Below are 9906 nucleotides of genomic sequence, written 5' to 3'. Positions count from 1 at the left end.
CAAAACGGCCTTGGAAACTTCCAGGGATGGTGCAGCCACAGCTTCTCTGGGCCTCATCACCCTCACAGGGGGGAAATTTTTCCTAATAAGAAGGAATTGCCTGTGGGAGACTCTCCTGCCTTTCCCTGCATTTCCAGCCAGTGCTGACCCCAGGAGCCTGAGCTCTGGGTTGCTGGGGACATCCCATTTGCCCTCTCTGTTGTCCCTGTCCCCAAAAGCTGCAGCTGGGGCAGCTCAGAGCAGAGCAGCTCTGAGTGCAGGACACGGTGGGGCTGGGGGGGATGGGATGGGCCTGTCCTGTTCCTAGTTTCCATGTTGCTCCAAGCTTGGTTCCTCTCCAAGCCGAAGTACCTGGGGCTGGGCTGCAGCCAGCAGGCAGGTTCTGCATTATCGAGGATTTATGAGCCATGATTTATGGGCCAGTGGCTGGGCTGCTGTTCCATACCCTCGCTGAGGAGGCCAATTTTATGCCTAAACTCTATTCTTGGATGGCTGTACCTCCAGAAACAGCGCTTAAAGGAAAAGCTCTTCCCAGTCACCCACTGTTCCCCGGGCTGGGGAGCGGAACGGGGGCTGGTTTGGTGCCATTTCATCAGTTCCAGTGCCAGGAGGGAGCTCCTGGGAGGGCTGGTTAGGTTATCCAGACAGAAAACCTGATCCCAAGATCCCTCTTTCCCCCAAAACAAGACCCTGCAGGCCCCGGCAAAGCGGGATGCCCCACGGCTGGCCGGAGGTGGCAGTGGCTGCGGCGCCCCCGCATCCCATCTCCTGCAGCTGCCCCCGAGCCGAGAGCAAATCCCTGCCGGCAGCGTGGGGGGACAGGGCCACGGAGGGCTCCGTTCCCTGATGGACACGGACCATCTGTCCCCTCCGTCCTTGACATTCCAGCGGAGCCGCTCCGCCGCTCGCCGCCTGTGACCCGCTGGAAACTCCGTGCGCGCTGCCGGCCACCGGGAAACGTGCCACGGCCCGGGGACACAGCTGCCTGCCGGTGTCAGGGGCAGCCTGCGCTGGGCCACACGGCCACCCCACACCTGTCCGCGCCCGCCGGGTGCCGCGGGGCCGCTCCATCCCCCGGCCGGGGTCGCGCTCGGGCTCCGCTCCGCAGCGCCCGGGTCAGCGCTGGAGGGGCATTGCCACCTGGCTCCCATTAGGAGGGCTCCGTGCTCCGGAAGAGGGCTATGTCATTCTCTCACTCCTGCCAATTATCCCGCTAGGTCTCTATTAGTCTGCCCAAAACAAGCCCTCTCCGTCCTGGGCTCTGACAGTCCGGCAGACGAGGCTGTGCCGAGGCTCTTTCCCGGCTGTCTCCAGGTTGTGGCTGTGGAAAAGGCTGCTCCCGCCTTCTCCTTCCTCTCCTCGGAGCAATCGGGCTCAGTTTCATTATTTTCTCCTGTTTTTTTTTTTTTTTTTTTTTTTTTTTTTTTTTTTTTTTTTTTAATTTTTATTTTTTATTTTCACCCTCTCTTCCTTGCTTGGCTGGGCCAAGATGTGGCTCCTCGATGGGGCTGGGTAAGGTGCAGGCAGAACCATGAGTTTGGTGTCCGGATCTTTCCAAAATTAAGTCACAAGGCTGGTTGTGAGTACAACAAGCCATAACCCCCACTGAGCACAGTGCCCTGGCTCAAGGGGAGCGATGCCCATCTGGAGATGCCACCTCCAACCCTCCCATTGTGGGATTTGGAGCAGAAAAGCAGCTCCCGAGGGTTGTGAGGTTTGTTTTTTTTTTTTTCTCCAGCTGCTCCTGGACTGCTCCAGCACCAGCTCTCTGCTCCTGGGGAACAAATCAAGTAGCAAACCACTGAGGTTTGCTGCATGGCTGCCCTCCCCACGGCTCCCCAGGTAAGTGTTGCTGTAATAGGATTTGCTCCACATCCCTGGAAACCCCCCGGAGGAGGATGTGGGGTTTTCAGCACGTTAACTCCTTCATGCACCACAGAGGGTGAAACCCCAGCACGGCCACATCAAGCCCGGGGCTCTGCTGAGTGCCTTGGCCAGGGCGCTGCAGCTGTGGGAAGCAGCTGGTGAGTTTTGGGAGATGGAGGGAGGGAGAGAAAGGTCATGGGGAAAACCATCCCATGGGAACATGGCAGCTGTGGGAAGCAGAGCCGGTACACGGGGAACACCATCAGCTTCTCCCTCAGGGCAAGGGACACTAGGCTCTGCCCCCAGCCTGGCCAGGCTCACCAAAGCCTCCTGATCTTTGCTGCTTTCCCCTGTTCTCATCCCATTGTTTAACAGCAGAAAAAGCCAGATCAGATCCCTTAGGCCAGAGGGCTGAGTCTGGGAATAAATTTCCCCTCTCCCACAGTGAGGTTCCAGGGTGTCTCTGTGTGGTTTGGCTGGAGGGTCTCCAGCACAGAGGGGGCCAGGCACTCGGGGCAGGGAGCACCCATGGGAGTGCAACCACCTTGTGTGGGGGACTGTGATAGTGCAGAGAAACAGAGACCTGACCTGCTGGCAGGTACGGAGGTGGGAAGGTGCTGTGAGAGCAGATTTGGGTGCCCAGGGCTCCTCAGCCCACAGCAGGATGGCTCCATCCCAACCTCCCCAGCGTCCCCTCCCACAGCATCCCTGCTTTGGCCTTGGGAAAGGGCTTGTGTTTATCCCAAACAGCCGTGACTTGTCTTCACGCCAAGCTAGAGGTTATTTGAGGCTGCTGTCTCGTTCATCAGATCCTCATGTTTCATTAAAAGAAATTAAGAAATCCTCCTAGTTCAGAATAGCAACAGCCTGGAGTAGCAGAAACCCCTCCTCGCCTGAAGCTGCAATTCCCAGTGTGGAGCACCCTGGGTGAGGCTGAACCCCAGCCCTTGGCCAGGGCCCTCCTGAGCTCAGCTTGGCCACAGGGCTCTGGGTGCTGAACCACAGGGGGATGCCTTGGGTACCCCTGCACTGCTGCCAGCTGTGTCCCCATCAGAGCTGTGACATGGCCGTGGTCACCCTGGGTCTGTCTGTGATCCTGCCCAGGGTCTTGTGCAGGGGCTGGGAGACACCCAGGGCTCAGCCAGGAGCTGTTGGGAGGTCCCACCCATGCAGCCCATGGAGGGGAATCTGTGGGGCTCTGGAGTGGCCCCACCCCAGGGGTGTGGGGCTCTGGGACCCTGGGGCTGCTGGGCCCCCAGACTGGAGCGACTGGAAATGGGGAAGATTCACAGCACAGAGACTGAGACTATAAAGGGAGCTGAGGAAGCTCATAAGGAGGTGTAAATTGGAACAATATGGGCTGTGTCGTGTCCTGATTTGGCTTCGGGGAATTAAGAGCTAATCTTTTCCCTGAGACTGGGATTGCTGGAGTTGTGCATGCAGCACACGAGGGAGTTTGGGATCGCTGAGCAAAGCTGATGCAGGAGATGCAGGGCTGAGGTTTGGGATGATGAGTTTTACATTTGGTCTTTCTGTGGTTACTGAGGGGCACGTTTAAAGTAAAAGCCTCCTCCTGCAGATCTGCTTTGTTAATAAAGGATCCCTGTGTTTGCTCAGATGAGAGAAATAGGGACCAAACTGGTGCCAGTGGGCTGGAAATGGGTGGGGAGCGGGTTATAAACTGGAGGCATCTAGGAGAGCTCAAATCAAAGCAATCAGAGCAGAAATCAAAGCAATTCCACCTGGGAATGGCAGGACTGGGTGTGAATGGATGTGGCTGGGCTAGGAAAGGAGAGGCGGGTGATGCTGCAGCCTCCAGCCCTTAGCCTAAAGTGGGGCAAGAGATTTGCCTCCTGCCCACATCGCTCCTGCGCATGAGATGTGAAATGAAAATGAATCTCTATAATGCTTAAAGCTAGGCTGGACACGGCTGGGAGCAACCTGGGATAGTGGAAGACATCCCTGCCCGTGGCAGGGGGCAGAACTGGATGGGCTTTAAGTTCCCTTTCCATCCAAATAATTCTGGGACTGCGATTCTATAAATGTGAGCTCCATCAATGAACACACACAAAGACATTAAGAAACTCCAATTCTCACTGAAAACTTGGCATTGCAATGATATAACACAGCAATACTCCATGGACTCCATCCATGTGAACGCTCTTCAGTAACATTTGGCTTGAGAGGTTTTTTTTTCATTTGCTTTTTCTCCAGAACTGCTGTTCCTGCTCTCACGAAGGTTTTGGGGCCTCCCCCGTGCAGCCCCCACGCCGTGCCCTGGCAGGAGGCTCTGGCTGCAGCCCTGCCTGTGCCCCAGCCCCTGCATCCTCCTCCTCCTCTCCCAGCAAGTTCCTTTGCTATCTAGGTCAAAGATTAGCAACAGCAATAAAAAAAAAAAAAAAAAAAGAGGAGAGAAAGCAAAAGCCAGCAGCGCGCCTTTCATGCGGACATTATTTGCTGCTCGGCACGGAAAACACATCCCCCCTGCACTTCAGGCTCAGCTTTTCCACACCGGGCTGAGCAGGAGCAGGAGCAGGAGGAGGAGGAGGAGGAGGAGGAGGTGGTTGCGTGCCTGTGGAGGGATCAGCAAGGCCAGCCTGGAGGCAGGACTGTCCCAGCCCCAGGAGCGCGTTCCCACCCGCCTTCCCACCGCCGTGCCCAACCTGGCTGATGATGCCCATGGCTCCTCTGGGGAGAGGGACAAGCCTGGCCCCTCTTGGGCAGCACCTCCTGGGGCATGGAAGAGCTTTCCCTGGAAATAAATCCCTCCCCTGCAAGGCACAAAATCCCGAGTGCTCCTGCTCTGAGGGATCAGTGTCCTTGGGCTGTGCTGGGTGTGCTGGGGGTAGTGGGCAGCTCCAGAGGGTGCTGGACAACCCTGGGAAGGTGCTGGGGGTGGTTGGCAGTCTCAGGAGGATGCTGGGCAGCACTGTGAAGGTGTTGTGGGGGTGGCTGGCAGCCCTGTGAGGAGCTGAGGGGGGTGGCAGGCCCAGGAGGGTGCTGGGGCTGGTTGGTGCCCCAGGAAGGTGCTGTACAGTCCCAGGAGGGTGCTGGGGCTGGTTGGTGCCCCAGGAAGGTGCTGTACAGTCCCAGGAGGGTGCAGGGGCTGGTTGGTGCCCCAGGAAGGTGCTGTACAGTCCCAGGAGGGTGCTGGGGGTGGTTGGTAACCCCAGGAAGGTGCTGGACAGTCCCAGGAGGGTGCTGGGGGTGGTTGGTGGCCCCAGAAAGATGCTGGACAGTCCCAGGAGGGTGCTGGGGGTGGTTGGTAACCCCAGGAAGGAGCTGGACAGTCCCAGGAGGGCTCTAGGGCTGGTTGACAGCCCAGGGAGGGTGCTGGGCTCAGGTGGTGGCAGCCCAAGGCAGCGTGGCCGTGCCTGCCAGCCCAGATTGTTTCAGCCCAGCGCCCGCACAAGTGGGTTTGCTAAAGCTGCAAGTTGATCTCATGGAAGGAAATTGAATTGTCGGCGGGGCCGGGTTTTATCTGGGCTTTGGGCTCCGCTGCCTGGCTCGGCCTATTAAGGTTTGCTTGTCAGATTACAGACACAGCTTGGGGTGAGAGGTCAGGTTTAAATCGTGCCTCTTTCCTTTCTCACCAGCGACAGTGGCACTGAGGGGCTGGAGAGGTTTGGGGGAGCTGGGGGTGGGTGGGTGAGTCCCTGGGCAGCTGCCCGTGGGCACTGCAGGGTGAGCTGGGAGATGCCAGGTGAGAGATCTCATTCCTAAATGTGTTTTTCTCCCAGCCACGGATGTAGGTGACCTACTATTTTTACTCCCCCCAAAAAAATGGAAGGGAAAGGCAAAGCTAAAAATGACCTTTCTCCTCTAATCACAGGGCTCTGGGAGCTGGAGATTTAAGGGAATTTATAAATAGAGTCAGAAGGTGCCCACTGATACCTAAAGTGAGGTGTGTGGGGACACTCCTCAGCACTCTGGGAAGCTGTGGCTGCCAGGACTGGCTGGAATGGGATGGCTGGTGAGTGGCTTGTTAGGGCTGATGGAGCCTGGCTGTCCCCTTCCTGTCCTCCCAGCGCCCCTGGGTTAAGATTCTTTAATGACCTTAATCACCAGTTCATTTACAGCAGTCACTTTCCCCAGCGCTGCCCTCCTCCAGCACGGGAACAACATCTGCTCCCCCACATTGCCCCTGGAAACTGCTCCTATTCCACACCACAAAAAATATCCAGGGCATTAAAGTCGGGATGTTTTATAGGGGAGCTGTCAGGCAGCTCCAATCCAGGCTCTGACCTACTTAAAAGTTGTCCTAATCAGGGGAGGCATTTGTGTGTGTGCTGAGTTCACATCTCCACTTCCATGTGTCACCCTGGCACTAGGAAATGGGAATGGGAATTATTTACAGAATGGAGAAGTCGCATTGTGGGAGACGAGGAGGAGGAGGAGCAGGGGAGCAGTGCTGGAAGGGCACTGGGAATAGCCCCGTGGGGATGGGAAGCAATGAGGATGAAGAAGGGGGTCTGGAATCCCTGGTTCCTCTCACTTGTGTTCTGCCGCACTGGAGCCATCTGGAAATGCAGGATGGTTTGGAGGCTGTGCCTGGAGGAGGAGGAGAAGGAGGAAGAGGGGTGCTCACACTGCCCAGCCAGGACAGGATTCTTGAGTTCAGTTGCTTTTCCTGCCCCAGATTTCCCGAGGGATGAGCTGGATGTGGCACCCCACAGATAACCAGGAGCTCCCAGCCTGCCCCAGGCCCTGGGCTGGCAGGGCTGTGGTGGGGGAAGTCACACTGGGGTGAAGGAGGGTCTCTCTCAGCTCACTGGGTGCCACCCACATCCCATCCCAGATGTGTCCTGCACCCCAGGAACACCCTGGAGCACAGATCCCAGGTCAGTGCCAAGGGATTTGGTGCCGCTCTGCTCTGCTGGGACAGCTCAGTGCTTCCAACAGCCTCATCTCCTTGGCATGGGCCAGGATCATCTGGATCATCTCCATGTGGGATCCCCCATGCTCCCCACTCCCTGTCCAGTGTGTGCTGGGAGGGATGAGCCACCACTGACACAACATCCCGAATTCCCACAACGTGTGCCTGCAGCCCGCAACAAGTCGGGAGATGGAACACGGATAGGTCACCACATCCTCCTTCCTCCCGGGATCAGGGGGAGGGAAGGGCTCCCTCCTGCCCTCAGGGTGCTGATTCAGCCTCCTGGGATGGTGCACCCAGCACAGTCATGGGGTGAGGGGCAGCTTTTGCTCCACAATGTGGGAGCAGAACTCCCACAGGTCCTGATGGGATCTGGGTATTTTGCCTGGCTCCCACTGGGATTCTGAGCACCATCCAGGTGGGACAAACGTTGGGTGCTACCCCACACTGCAGGGACTACAGGGGGGAAAAGGGGCCTCCTTGGCAGGGCCACGGATCTGCTGGTGAGGTGTTGGGAATTTAAATGTTCCTGAGGCCAAATCTCATGTCTGTGTCACTGGCATCACACAGGGAAGAGGGAATGGGGGCACTCAAGCAGGGAAGAGCAGCACCCAGCCTCAAGTTCCTGGGAGTCAGGAGCCAGTGAAGCCCTTGTCCCTGCCCTGGCCATGGAAGTGAAGCCTCTGCCTGGAACATCCTGTTACCCTTGGCTGTTTTGGAACTTGTCTGTGCTCACCCTTGGCTCCCACTCCCAGAGGTGTTTGGACAAAATAATAGGAGCTGGGGGAAAATGGAGCTTCAACCCGTTGGAGAAGGGACTGAACCAGGGCCTGATGGGCAGTGCAGCCTCCCATCCCCAAATTCCTGCCCTCACTCTCAGAGGGAGCTGGGACACTGGGACTGCAGACATCAAAGGGGCAGTTAATGGTCTGTGCCCGGGGTATCTGCAGCTTCCCACTGCCCCCCAAGGCTCTCAATCCCTAATTAAACTGTGCACAGCATTCCTTCCCCATCACACCTCATAAAAACGGGAACCCACCAAACCTGGGCTGGGCTGCTCCAGGATAATGATCCAGCACGGAGCTGCTGCGGATCCGCAGAGAACACAGACCCTGCCAGAGGCGCTGGGACCTGAGGGGGGCATGGGGCCTTCTTCCTGTGTCCTTTACTTTAGTTTATGTGCAAATAAGTCTGAATCCAGCATAATGAAAGAGAAAAACAATGCCGGAATTGGGAATGTGGCCTGGAGTGTGACCAAGGTTATTCAAAGGGCCACAAGAGCTGGGATCTGCAAGGACACAGCTGTGGAGGGCAGGAACAGCCCAGCACTGTGGCTTCTGCCAGGATGAAACCCAGGAATCTGGCAATTTTTTGGAGCCACAAGGCTGTTGGAAGTCTGGGATTCAAAGGAGTACATGAAATGGGAATTTTAACATTGATTCTGTAGAGCTCCCAGTAAGTGGAACTAAAATCTTCCATCCCCCAGGCTCCGTTTAGGCCAGGATCTCTCATTTCCTCTACTCACAGGGAATTTAAAGAGTTTTTCTGGAGAAGCAGCTTGTCCCTTTGTCCAGAGTCATCTCCGAAGGGATTTAAAAAGCTGTGGCATTTGGGGACATGGGCGAGTGGTGGCCTTGGCAATGCAGGGAACTCAATGGGCTCAGAGGGATTTTCTGAGATAAATGGTCCTAGGACAGGGACTCTCCAAGCTGGAAAAGCTCTGGATAATGCTTGGTCAGGTCTTCCAGCATGGGCAGGAGTCTGAGGGCTCTGCTGCTCTGGCCTGGGCCATCGTCCCTCTTTAATGTGTTTTACACATGTGATGAATATCAGAGGAATTTGTTTTTTAAAGCCTGTTTTGATTGAAATCGCACAGAAAGCGCCTCATGCTCGGGGCCTTCCTGTGAGTTATTATTATTTTTTTCATTTTGGGGCAAGATTATGTTTCTTAGGCAAACAGGAAAAACAACAGGGAAAAAAGGCTCTGTTTGTTTCTTTAGCTTGGAGCTCAATCTTGGAGCGGTTCCCTGTGGTGAAGACCATGGAGCAGCAGCACTGTGGCATCAGAGGGTCCTGCTGGTGGTGATGGTCAGACTCCATGAGCTTAAAGGTCTTTTCCAACCTAAATTATTCCATAATTCTGGGATTCTAGGACTCTGTGATGTGAGAGGAACCGGTTAGGGTAACACAGGTTGTCCACTTAATACAAACCCTTGTCCTTTGTTCTTCCTTGAGGTCCAGCTGTGCCCCTATCCCAAGGACGTGCCTTGAGGTGGCCCCTGCAAGCCCCTCCACGAAACTTTGGCAAGTGGCAAGCAGGATTTAGCCAGTGGGATACCTGGGGGAGGCATTTCCCTCTCTTCCTCCTCCTCTGGAGAAGGAGGAGGGGGTGACCGGAGCTGCTGGAGGCCCTGCAGGGTTTGGGGCCACGGGTGGGAGCAGGAACCCCTCTTGGTGGGAACGAGGAGGCGTTTGCAGGTCATTCCAGCATGTTGTCCCAGTCAAATATTTGTCTAGTTAATAAATATATTGTTGTTTTTTGCAGCGAGGAAATGAGGAGACTGCGAAGAAAAATAATGAAAGGCCTTTCTTGTGCAGCCCCTCTCTGCGAGGAGCTGGATCAGGCCCTCGCCTTCTCCTTGGCCCTCCCGCTCCCAGAAACCCTGCTGCGGATTTCACAACGGCGTGATTGACAAGATTAGGAATTATCTCCCCCTCTCCCTACATATAAGGTTACTGCTGCTCCAGGCACAGTGTGAAATTCCCCTTGCCGGAGCTCATTAAATGGGTCAATGGACGCGTTCCAGCTTCTCTGCAGTTCACAAAGGGCTGAGTCCTGGCCACCCCACCAAACCCTGTCCCAGGCTGTTGACGAGTAAGTGCTTCCATATGGCTCACCTCAGCATCTCCCGAAAGATAACACACAGCTAATGGCTTGCAGATTCCACGGATGCTCGTCGGGAAACGCGCAGGGACGGGGGCTCGGGGCTGCCTTCAATCACAGCTGATTGGGACCGAGGGGACCCTCGGGCTCCCTGCCAGCCCCTGGCCCCCTCAGACCCTCCCCCAGGCTGGGGGCACCGGGAAAGGGCGGTGGGTTCATGGAGTTGCCTCGGGAATTAGGAGCAGGAGAAGGGTGAGCAGGAGCCGCCGTCCTGAAGGCA

The 9906-nt window shown here is 56.2% G+C and overlaps 1 long non-coding RNA gene across 1 annotated transcript; it reads left to right on the top strand.

The window, feature by feature from the left end:
• The first annotated feature begins 1089 nt into the window (after window positions 1-1089).
• Window positions 1090-9432, top strand: LOC310923016. Its single transcript, XR_014592531.1, has 3 exons — window positions 1090-1842; window positions 8743-8852; window positions 9288-9432. It is a non-coding gene; the product is annotated as an uncharacterized lncRNA (long non-coding RNA).
• The last annotated feature ends 474 nt before the right edge of the window (window positions 9433-9906 follow it).

Source organism: Zosterops lateralis, assembly GCF_965231275.1.
Source record: "Zosterops lateralis genome assembly, chromosome: Z".
Classification (NCBI taxonomy): Eukaryota; Metazoa; Chordata; class Aves; order Passeriformes; family Zosteropidae; genus Zosterops; species Zosterops lateralis.
This window is presented reverse-complemented; position numbering and strand designations above follow the sequence as displayed.